This window comes from Panthera uncia, chromosome B1, assembly GCF_023721935.1.
Source record: "Panthera uncia isolate 11264 chromosome B1, Puncia_PCG_1.0, whole genome shotgun sequence".
NCBI classification, from domain to species: Eukaryota; Metazoa; Chordata; class Mammalia; order Carnivora; family Felidae; genus Panthera; species Panthera uncia.
In genome coordinates this window covers 140007388-140020718 of record NC_064811.1, presented here as the reverse complement: position 1 = coordinate 140020718, position 13331 = coordinate 140007388, and the positions used below count along the sequence as shown (strand labels likewise).

The 13331-nt window shown below is 33.1% G+C and overlaps 1 pseudogene; it reads left to right on the top strand.

The window, feature by feature from the left end:
• Positions 1–411: 411 nt before the first annotated feature.
• Positions 412–13331, top strand: part of LOC125922463 (ferritin light chain-like) — a 39874-nt pseudogene continuing 26954 nt past the window's right edge.

The window sequence follows — 13331 nt, the reverse complement described above, 5'->3', positions numbered from 1 at the left end:
TTAAAAATTAAATTATACATCACTTGATTAAGCTTATTATCATTCCAATCATGTGAAGAGATTTGCATATGTTTCGGATTTAGTGTCAGTTATAAGTTATTTCCTAAATCACTAACTGGATTTATATAATTAAAAAATACAATCTCTAGCTTTTACATAAAAGCCAATTATCAAATAAAACAATATTTTATTACTATTGAAGTTTATAAATATACCAGATTAAAAAAAAAATCTTTAGCTTTAAGTTTCATTAACTTCACCAAACTAATATAGAATGTGAATTGAGGGGAATCCATATTTGACCGAATATACATGCTTAACCTCTTCCCCTTGCTAAATCCTTGCTGAAGTGACTAAATCAGTATAAAAAAGAAATTTCTGAGTCCTAGAATCTGCGAAGCCACCCCAGAGATGTATCCTGAACTTGAACTTAACAAAGATGGTACCAGTAGAATAACTTGGATCAAAGATTCAGACCTAGTAGTAAGGACAAAAGAAGACTCCCTGTTGTTAACTTCTGGAACATGGCAAAACCCCATCCTCACCAGCTCTGGAAGCACACCTGCAGAAAAGTCCTTCCATCTATTGCATTTGATGAGAAACCTGACAACAGAAGATCTAAGCTACTTGCTGCACGTAAGACAGAGATGAGAAATTGTTCCATGCCCGGTGCCAACATTAGGAAATGTGACTGTGGGCCCACCATCATCATGTCTATGCATGGGAATCCTGGACATACTCTTTCTTTCCAAACAATGGAGAAACCTTCTTGCTGGCCCTTGCAACCTACCAGCGTGCCTTGTGGAGGATGATGCCTGCTGATCCGTTTCTGACCAGTCACTATGGAGTTGGGCTAACCACTGACTTCACTCATTCCATAGCTTAGGGCTTCTTAATAGGCAGATTAAGAATTGAGAATTCCGGGGGCGCCTGGGTGACTCAGTCGGTTAAGCGTCCGACTTCAGCTCAGGTCACGATCTCGCAGTCCGTAAGTTCGAGCCCGGCGTCGGGCTCTGGGCTGATGGCTCAGAGCTCAGAGCCTGGAGCCTGCTGCCGGTTCTGTGGCTCCCTCTCTCTCTCTGCCCCTCCCCCGTTCATGCTCTGTCTCTCTCTGTCTCAAAATAAATAAACGTTAAAAAAAAATTAAGAAAAAGAATTGAGAATTACGTAAATGATCGTATCCCGTGTTCATGTAAATGTTCTACAATCTGTATCTTCATTTATAAGGCTTGTTTAAAAAAAAATTCAACAGTATAAGATACATGGAACAAATATCTCAAGAGTGAAGCCAAACTGAGCAAAACACTAATAGTTAACAGTAATTAAGTGCTTATAATTTGCCAGGCACTGTATTAAGTGCAATTACATCTATTAGTTCATTTACTCTTTCCAAGAAGTCTAGTTCATAAATTAGTTTAAATAACTTGCCCAATGTCACAAGCTAGCAAGACATTTAACTGAAATTTCAATCCATACGCTCTGACCCTTGAACCTAACCTCTTAACCACAAAGCTGATTGGTCTCCTCCTAATTGCACATGATAATTACCAGGGGTAGTAGTTAATAATTTTTTTTAAGTTTTCATATAGAAATACCCCCAACCTCCAACCTCAGACACTCTATGGACAGGACTTTGAATCAGAAATTTCCTAAGCTTGTAAGATGATTCTAATGAGAGGCCAATGTTGAGAATTCACTGAACTCATGTTTGTATTGTGCAGATTAGATGGATTTTACTGAAAAAGAAAAATATGAGAAACAAAAGGGACTTAATGTTGTATTATGTCCATATTTTCATCAAGAGTCAAGAATACATTAGGGCAGTGGATGTTTGTTGTTTTTTTCTTGGATTTATTCTACTTTCTTAGTATTGTGATTGTGCTTTGAAGAAACACTTCTCTAATCAGGCTATAATGATTCAGTTATAGAGGATGGTATTCCTTCTCCTAGCCAAGGAGTGGACATCCATTCAGAAAGAGTCCAACCAGGCACTATTTCTCTTTCAGAACTTGTAATCTTGACTGAATGACATGAAAAGAGAAACAAGTTGGAGCTAATTTACTTAACAATGGGTTTGTCCACGAGCCTGTTCTATGAAAACCATTGGTTTCTATGACCTGTTCAAAGAATGTTGATTATCTTTCCTTACATGCACACATACGTATATGTCTATATTTATGCATATGTATATGTACATATACATATTTTTTTCACTTGTGTATTATTCTGAGTCACTTTCTCTTTCTTGGAAACAATAAATTTTAGTTGCAACAGATTTTCAAAACATAGAATTAATTGAAGGTCATAAATCTACAGAGAAACTAAAAATTTAATTAGCCATATTGCAATGGAATATTAGGAGTAGAATGTGATATTGACTTATAAACACTATGTATGAACAAACACTCATAGCTATTTGCCTCATGTAAACCATGTACTCACTTAACATGATTATTTTAAGTGGAGATTTTAAAATGATAAGAAATCTTGAACTGTGTCCTATGTTGGCTACATTTATAGCCTCATATAAATTAAAACAAAAGAAAAAAAGGAGCCCAACTGTCTTTTGAGCAGGTAATGGGAATGATATATTAACCTTGTATTACTTTACCCCTAGGCCTGAGATCACTAAAATGAATGTTATCATTCATCTAAGGGTTGCTAAATTTCAGAGCCCATGAATCTACAGTATGAATAAGTCTGTTATATAAAAGATCCATTCTTAATATTGTATTTAAAAAATGAAATGCTAACAAATGAAAAAGGGAGGACATGCAAATAACTAATAAATATCACGCAATTATTTTTTTAAATAATGTTTATTGAACTTCCATAAAAGACCACTGAATAGTAAAAATGTAATATACAAAAGTGATGGTGAGATAGCAGAAGTTATAAAATGAACTCTGAAAGACAGAGGAGTAAATGAAAGAAAAATATATAAAACAATTTCAAGTGCAATATTGGAAAGATTAATGGAAGAATAAAACTAGTGGATATCATCAGGAAAGATCTAGAAAATAAAATAATAAAAAGATTGAAATAGCTATGAGAAAAGAGTTAAAATAAGTTAAAGGCAAAATAAGAATATTGAAGTTAGAATGGATCCAATATGCATCTAGTTAATTTTCCAGGAGAAGGTAGACAGAATAACAAAACAAAGCAACTACTTAAAGATATAATAAAAGAAAAATTTTCTAAAATAAAAAAGACATATAACTTCATACTAAAGGAAAAAAAAAACTATTTAAGGAAAAATGTCCCAGGACATTAAACACCAAGATATATTGTCATAAAATTACTGGTCCTGAAGATAAATACAAATACTTTAATAGGTATTTTCTTTTAGTTAGCCATATTGATAATAAATATACAGTATTGATATCAAAATTGAGCAAAAATTGAGCAAAATTTTAAAATACAAGCAAATCAAGCTTATACAATTTAGCAAATTATATAAACTGTGCAAGCCTACATTTAAGACATTTTTTAAATTCCTAAAGAACACTGTCAAATTTTTAGAAAACTAATCATAAAAAAATCATGAAAAAAATCATAAAAATGTTTCTGAAAAAAATCATAAAAATGTTAATCTTCCATTAGCTAATTTATAAATTAATTTTAAACCCTAAAATTAATATACATTTTATTTTCAGAACAAAGCATCCTAAATTTCATTGGGAAAAGATAAATAAGAAAACTTATTACAAAGTAAATCAATGATGTAGTATTAACTTTATTAGGTGTTAAAATATGATAGAAAAGGGGCGCCTGGGTGGCTCAGTCGGTTAAGCAGCCGACTTCGGCTCAGGTCATGATCTCGTGGTCCGTGAGTTCGAGCCCCGCGTCAGGCGCTGTGCTGACAGCTCAGAGCCTGGAGCCTGTTTCAGATTCTGTGTCTCCCTCTCTCTGACCTTCCCCTGTTCATGCTCTGTCTCTCTCTGTCTCAAAAATAAATAAAAATGTTAAAAAAATTTTTAAAAAACATGGTAGAAAGTTTTAGTAATTAAAATATTAAAGGAAGAGGGGAAAAAGAGCTAGAACTTGAGGCTGCTTCTCCAAGAAAAAGAAAGATTTCTCCTGAATAGAAAGAAAAAAAAGTCTTTTCACTTTAGAATATTACTATTATTTTGACTGATTTTGAATTAGATATGCTTATTAGATGGAGAAGTTGAATCCATGCTAAATATATCATTGTTTCCATCTCATAATGTTTCCTTTATTCAAGTTTTTTTATGTCTTTTATTAAAGTATTATACATTTCCACATAAAGTTCTTGAGCACATTTTATAATGTTTATCCCTAATTATTTTATAACCTCTCCTGTTTCAATTTATTTTCCTATTACATTTTCTCATGGTTTATTGGCGAGATAAGGTAACACTATGAGTACCTATGTATCTTATATCTTGTTAACCTAAGGGAAAAAAAATTATGCTTTTTAATACTATTTAAGTCACATCAAACTAAAGTCTGAACTAGTTGGAAACCATTCAGGTACCAGTTCTACCTAAATCTACAGAACAATGAACTCAAGATGTACCACCGAATAATTTTCTATACCATTGATCTGAAAGATTTACGTAGAGCAATGTCACATGCTCAAGTGATGTGGGGGTGGGTGGGAAAGAGGTCGTTAATTTTTTTCTTGTCTGAATTCTACATCCTGGACCCTCATGCAATCAACAAAATCTGCTGCCCTTGCAAGGAGAGTATTTGCTTTGATCAGGTTCTGTACCTCAAACATGGCACATAAAATTTCAAAGTGGGTTCAAATCTTTCATAGAAGAGTGTTTCTCTTAAAAAATCCTTTCCACTTAACCAAGCATGAAGCTGTAGAAAACCATTTCCTCTGTAGTTAGAGTTTTCAATTCGCTTGTTTGTACTGATGCTGAGAAGTTGTCCAGGAGACAGTGAATTGCATTTGCTCACAAACGAAGATTTCATGTCTCAGCAGATACTAAAATAGGAAATAATTTTCTCAGAGGAATTATAAAAATGATATATAATAAATATGCTTGAGATCAAAACTTCTTTGGTATCTGATTAGGAAAAAAAACATTTTTTCTTTTTCATATAAGAATATTAATTTGGAGAAAAGTTTCAGGATATGCTACAAGCAGTCCTGAACTATGCAAATTTGCCTACAAATATTACAGTCTTGCACAAAGGAATTTACTTTGAAGCTGTATATCAGTACATTAGTATATATTCCATATACAATAAATAAATATTAACCGTCCAAAAGTAAAAATAAAGTATGAAATTGTTTCACTCTATGCTAAATTTCAGCATTCATATTAGATATCATCTTAATACATAACCATAAGTACATAAGGGCAAACCTATTAACATGCTTATTATTTCCAAGGAAGCAAATAAATCAACAAAAATCATATTAGTTTAAAACCAATCAGCTAAAAATTAGTCAAAAAATGATCCCCTTCTTAGATTTGCGTCATTCGTCAAATTTCATTGTTCTGTTCCAAAACACAGTTTGCTTCTCCTTGTCATGCTTACTGCATCATTATATACTCTCCAAGTAGAAGGCCAAAATACCTTACCTTGAAGAACCTTAGCAATCATGATTCTACACACAGATATTATGTAGTATTACGTAAATGACAGAAAAATAGTACAATAAGAGAAAGAAAAGAAATAAAACTACCGGAAAGTATTTATATCTCTTCTTTTTAACCTATTACAATCTGCAAATGTAAAAGCAAAATATAAAATCGAGATACTACATAATTGAGTGGCTATTTTAATAAAATTTAAGTTTATTTTTCAGAATTTTTTAATGTTTATTTATTTTTGAGAGAGACACAGAGCACGAGCGGGGGAGGGTCAGAGAGAGAGGGAGACACAGAATCCGAAGCAGGCTCCAGGCTCTGAGCTGTCGGCACAGAGCCCGACGTGGGCTTGGACTCATGAACTGAGAAATCATGACCTGAGCTGAAGTCGGATGCTTAATCAACTGAGCCACTCAGGCGCCCCTATTTTTCAGAATTTGAGGGGAAAAACAAAACAAAACAGAAGTGCTTCACAGCTTTATTGTTCTTGTTCAATGTGGAGGGTTCAGGTAGGGGTCTCTCTAGCTAATTAACTATAAATTTATTCAAATCTGGAAATGATGCAGAAAATAAGAACAGAAATTAAAAAGGAAAAAAATTATACGAAAAATGGCATACAAACAAAAATAAGAACTCAGGTCTGGAAAAATTATTATTAAAATATTTGACACAGGGGCGACTGGGTGGCTTGGCAGTTAAGCTCTGGACTTCAGTCATGATCTTACTATTCAGAGTTTGAGCCCCTGCATCGGGCAGGCTCTGTGCTGACAGCTCAGAGCCTGGAGCCCATTTCAGATTCTGTGTCTCCCTCTCTCTCTCTGTGCCTCCCCCACTCATGCTCTCTCTCTCAAAAATAAATAAACATTAAAAAATTTTACATATTTAACAGAAACTTAACATATATTAACAGGATGAAAAATATAGATTTGATTATACTGTCTTATAATTACTAAACTAAGGGTCATCCCTAAAATCAGTCTATTCTTATGAAAATAAATAGTATCAGATGGGTGTTAGGGATATAGAAGTAACTCTCCATAAGACACTAGCAATTGAAAGTGGGCTTTGATAAAGTACCTTAGTTGTTCTGAAAACAGATCCTTCAAATTTTACGATGGTTTACTTAAGAGTTTTCATCAGTGACACTTGGTTTCACTGGCAGATATTACATTGTTATTTCTGATATAGCAAATGACAGAATGCTAGCGCAGAAACTTTCCTACTAAGCATACTTAGAAATACTACCTACTGGATGAAAAATAACAAAAATAAAAAATTTCTTTCATTTATTCATAAAGAAACGCTTTTAATAAGGTCAAAGTTATGTGTAGAAATGTAAAGGCAACATGCTAATTAAATGAATATTTCATAAACCTTATTTGTTTGTTTTTTAGAAAATTTCCCAAAATACATGACATTTTAATCTGAAATTTCTAATAATATTTTATATTTTAATATAATAATATTTAATATTATAATATTTAATATAATTATATATTTTAATATTTTATATTTAAAATATCTATAGCAATGTATAGTTGCATACAAATAAACTATTCACAACTGTAGCATTTAATGTACCTCTATTTTTCAAAGTTAAAGAGGTAGGAGGTAACATGTATTTGTAGGACACATGAATTATTTTAATATTGAAATTCTTCAAAGTGGTCAGGGGCAATTCTTGAGAATAGTGAACCAATTCAATAAATATTTTTACACTCCTATTACAACAGAAAAAGAAGCAAGAACGTAGTTGCTTTGTACTATTGAGAATTATTTCATATTGCAAAGATCACTGTATCGATTAAGCAAAGTGTGGAAACATCCAGAAAGCACAAGGCACACAGGTCAGGATTCTATCTTGCCCAGAGTAAAAGGTTGTAATGGATAATGAGAAAAAGTAAATGAAAGTTAATTCTTAAGAGATACTTTAACAACTCATTTTTTATCTCAGGTACCTAAAGAAAAAGAATAGCGACTACTAAAGATGAGCTCACATAGACATGAAACATTACAAACACATATGATAGGTTATTAAAATAGAAGCTTAGGGTAAGACACAACTATAATACATATAAAATGGACTGAGAAAGGTTTCCAAATGCTGAATTTACCATGGAAATGATTATCCAACCAGAGCAAAGATAAATAAAGGGTCAGACTGTGTTCAAAGAAGAGGAACTTTGATAAAAGTTGTGGGTTTTTTGTTGGTGGTGGTGGTGGTGTTTTTTAGACAGCATTTGCCAAACAATGAGACCTCCTCATCACTATAGGGTAAAAGAGAACATTCAGTAATACAAGACATTAGAATGCAATCTAAAAAAATAGTAGAAAATAAATGTTTGAAATGGTTGAGGAACATTTTAAGAGTATAGAGAAACCATGAAAAAAATAAGATAGTGTGAAAAATAGAATGTATCATAAATGCTGATGACAGAATAATATATGTTATGTTCTAATTAAACATTCAATAAACCACAATTAGCTTTTTCTTATTGGATTTAATGGCAAATGGGACAATGGAGGAAATAAAAGATATTTTATGCTATGGTGCTTTGTTATAAACATTTATTTTTTTTTAATTTTTTTTAACGTTTTTTATTTATTTTTGAGGCAGAGAGAGACAGAGCATGAACGGGGGAGGGGCAGAGAGAGAGGGAGACACAGAATCGGAAGCAGGCTCCAGGCTCTGAGCCATCAGCCCAGAGCCCAACGCGGGGCTCGAACTCACGGACCGCGATATCATGACCTGAGCTGAAGTCGGCCGCTTAACCGACTGAGCCACCCAGACGCCCCTGTTATAAACATTTAAAAGAAACATCTTATTAAATACATTATACTTTTGACCAGGAGATAATTTTTCCCCACATTTTGTTAGTGATGCAGCTAATAGCCATTTAGAATGAAGGTAGACATGTAGTTTCTAATTTAAGTAGAATCTCTAAGTGCCTACCAATTCCAATCACTCTTAGTTCTAAGTTTATTATCTACCAAAATTCACTGTCAATAATGTTAGTTAGCTCTCATTCCGGAAGACAACAAAAACTGAATTGTGCAAAACTTATATTCTCATTGCTTCCTCAACTTGACAGTTTCCAAATACCCAGTGAAAGCAATAGCCTTCGGGAGATGATTTTGACTATTAGCTTTATATACTGTCTTCGGTATATGTTAGCTTCAAAGCAGTTTTATATCAGTTGCATAAATCATAGCCATTCTCATAAACTAGAAGGGAAGAAAATATACCACCTGACTGCACTACAAAAGCAATTGTAAGTCTTCAGAAATACGACCAAATACTTCACAAATTTAACCAAATAAAACATGCATAAATCTAAGCTTTCTGGGTTTCCTCAGGGTGTATGTAAAAAGATAAGGCTCTGAATTGTGCATAAGCAGCTTTATTTCATTTTAAAGAGTTCTTTTTTAGAATCAACTATTTTATACACCGTCAGGAAAATAGTTATGATAAATTTGAAGAGCAGTTTGAAAGTCATTTGAAAAAGGGCAATTCTTATTAGCATGCTTTAGTATTTGCTAATAAAATAATTAGAGCACAAAGTAAACTGATAGAACTTATGTGCATTTTAAATAAATATTGTAAAAAAATAGGGGAAAAATTACTATAAAAAACATGAATTCCACTCTATTTTATCAGAAGCTAAGATCATTTTTTCATGCTTTTACTCCAACTATTAATTTGAAAAATGTTTACTTCCATTTTCCTAAGTGTCCAAATACATAAGTAATACAGTGATCTGCAACCAGAACATGGTTTCCCATAGTGGATTTTGTGGGACACAGGTACCACAAGATAGTTTGTTAAAAAAGGATTTTGTAGTCATTTATGTTTATAAATACAAATTGAGACACAGGAGTGCCTGAGTGGCTCAGTCAGTTAAATATCTGACTCTTGGTTTTGGCTCAGGCCATGATCTCATGGCTTCGTGGGTTTGAACTCCGCATCGGGCTACGCACTAGCAGTGTGGAGCCTGCTTGGGATTCTTTCTCTCTCCCTCTCTCTGCCCCTCCCCCACTCATGCTGTCTCTGTCTCTCTCAAAATAAATAAATAAACTTAAAATTGCAAGGCAAATTAGTGGTTACAAGGACAGGTTCTGGGGACCAATTGGCTGGATTGGAATTGCCATTTCCTAGTTCCTGAACTTCGTGTAAGTTTTTAAATATCAGGAGTCTCAGTTTCCTGAGTAAAATGGAGATAAAATTGTACATTCCTTAGGGAAGTGTTCTTAGGACTAAATGAATTATTATGTGAACAACTACAACAGATACCTGGTACAATGGCTAATATGTGGCAATCTTGGTGATTCTGTCATGTAATGTTTGAAATGTTATTTCTCAGAGAAATGTTATTTAAATGTTATTTCTCAGAGAAAATAATATCGTTATGTGTTCAGATGAACCAGCATTCTGCCAAGTTTATTCCTTCTAGAATAAAAATGGAGACAATGGAGATATTTGTCTGATTCTTTCTTAAATGTTTTAGACTCTCCTAACTCCAGAATTCATGTTAATACAAATCCTTAAAGGAGAATTTCTATAAGAAAACCTATTATTCATTTATTGACTATTAGTTTTTAGATCCTCTCATATCTTGTTTTCTGTCTCAGATCTCCCTCCCTCTATTTCTGGAATCATCATACCTTATTTTGAAAGTTAATGATGATTTTAATAACATAGTTAAAATCAAAAGGATTAGTATTTAATAGAATTTGTCACTTTGAATTATAATGATGTAAAATGTGGAAAGATATCAAAGATACATGATATGGTCTTACAGTAAGTTCCTATGTAAAAATACATTTTTCTAATTTATTCCATTTATTGGCCTTAAAACCTAAACATCAATTTCAAAGTAATCTACAGTCAATGTCTTTTATTGAGATGAACCATGGAAGAAGTGACTCAAAAAATCTGATAATCGATAGCAACAACTTATTGGGGGTAAGAGGCAGCTATTTACCTATCAACAAATTCACTTTTGTAATCCACTGAATTCAAAATATAATGCATGCACATTTATGTTTAGTTTCCCTCAGATAGGTAGTATAGGACAAGTAACTTTCCTTTTGGCTCTTTCCTCAGGCCCTAAGACAAAAAACTGCACTGGCCCCAAATCTCATAACGTAGTCCAAAGCTAAAAATCATTCATGGTGTGTAGGCAAAAGAACAAGGGTGAAGGATCCTTGTCATCCGCCCCCCCAAAGAGGGTGTTTCTTCTACCCACACAGCCCATTGAGACAACAGAGTGGATTTATTTCAACAGATGTGGGTCAGGTGTATTATTACAAGAAGAAAAAATTATGCTAGAATGGTCTGCTGTCATATTTGAGTTTACAAAAGCTCATATCAGGGCACCTGGATGGCTCAGTCAGTTAAGTGTCTGACTTCAGCTCAGGTCATGATTCCCTGATTCATGAGTTCAAGCCCCATGTCAGGTTCTGTGCTGACAGCTCAGAGCCTGGAGCTTGCTTCGGATTCTGTGACTCCCTTTCTCTCTGCCCCTCTCCTGCTCACTCTCTGTCTCTCTCTGTCTCTCAAAAAATAAATAAATGTGAAAAAGGAAAACTTAAAAGCTCATATCAAGAAATCCAATAAGGTAAAATTGTGGAAAAACTTGTCTTTACTTAAGGTAATTAGAATTTTGGAAATCTGTGGAAAAGATCAAAATGCACCAGAAACAGGAAAACAACTTGACGTAGCTCAAAAGTCTTAATATTGTCCGTGTGGCAAACATTTTATTTCAATTAAGATTCTTAATTTATGATCTCCTATTGCTCTCCAGTATCTGAAAATGAATGATATATGACTTTTTTAAAAAAGATATAGAAAAGATAGCTGAGTTATTTACCTTATTACCTCCCCCTTTGTGCTTGAATTTTCATGTTTCTTTTGATCTGGAAAAATATAATCATTTTCAGTATGACAAAAATTTAGAAGTAAAATTCAATGCAAGAGACTGCAACTATTAATGATAGAATTTTACATTATTATGTGTTATATGTTCTTAAATTATGAAGTGATTTTAGATTTGCACAGAATATGCATAACCATTTATACTTTTATTTTCTCTCATATTTCAAAAATTACATGTTTATATACAACATGGTTTGAAATTCTTAGTGCTGAAAATGAGTGATGAAAAATTAGAAAATTACCTTATTGCTTGATTATTGTTCCATACATAGATTTATTTTTCATTTGCAAAAGCAATATCTGGATACCAAGATGCAGATTTTGGGGGGCATCATTTTCAGTCAAAACCAAGCAAATAAACCAAACCCTCCAAAAAGTTTTGTTTTACTTTAAGCAGAAATCAGTGACACATTTTAAATAAATTATTTTAGCTTTGCAAAAGAATTTTATCATTTTTTTAATTATCCAGTAGTTAATTCCCTTAAGTACATTATAATATAATTATATCTATGGAAAAATTATGTATAACATTTCACAAAGGGATACAAACTGCAGGCTTATAGAATATGAAAGCAGAAGGGGGTATAACAAAGGGTACGGTTGACTTTTTCATCCGACTTATTCATGGTCATGTGGCATGTAAATATTAAATTGAATCCCCATCCTGCATGTTTCTGCTAAACTGAATAACAGATCTTCTGATGATGATTCATGGAATTAAATAGATTATACATACCACAATTTATGTAAAATTAATCTAAGAAGTTTCAAAAACATTTGATCACAAGAGCAACTTCCTTGAAATCAAAGTTTGTACTTTGTCAGTTTTTTTTTTAATAAAGTGTCCCCTTAGAGTGTCTAATATAAAATCAATTGTAGGGGCGCCTGGGTGGCTCAGTCGGTTGGGCGGCCGACTTTGGCTCAGGTCATGATCTCGCGGTCCGTGAGTTCGAGCCCTGCATCGGGCTCTGTGCTGACAGCTCAGAGCCTGGAGCTTGTTTCAGATTCTGTGTCTCCCTCTCTCTGACCCTCCCCTGTTCATGCTCTGTCTCTTCCTGTCTCAAAAATAAATAAAACGTTAAAAAAAAATTAAAAAAAATAAAATCAATTGTATTTTCTTTATTGTTCTTAAGGTTTTGAACTATTATCTTTTGGTACTACATAATTTATTCTTATAACTTGCGTATTTAAACATGTTCTTTTGCCACAACCAAATTTAAAATTCATTGCATTCAGTACAATTACTACCTACGTTTTCCACCATACTGAACTATTTATTTGAACAAGAACATTTTAAAGAAGTTCAATTTTGTTCATTGTATCTTGAGGTGTAATTATGCAAGTCACTGAATTTTATAGTTTGTCTGTTTTACAATAAGACTCAATGGTCTGGCAAAAACACTGATATAAAAAGGCCATCAATTATCTCCTTTATTACAAACTACATTTTTAGTGTTCAGAGAGTTAACTATGAATGTTAGAATTCACTGGGTTTTACTTTTTTATGCTGAATAATGATAACCATCAAATAATCTGATCTATCTTGAGAATTAGATTTTCCAATAGGAGGTAAGAGAGAAAAGATGACCTTTGATAAGACCACTGATGGATGGAGGAATCAAATAAAATACTGGGTGTGGCACTTCTACTTTCTATAAAAACAAAACCTGAGTGCTTTGAATACACTCGGAACTGACCTCACTTTATTTATCGGTCACTGTCTTAAATAATGATATTCTTACTGTTTCTCATATTTACAAATTAAATAGAGAATATAAGTGCTGTGATCTGAAACACTATAAGTCATAAAATTGGTGTAAACA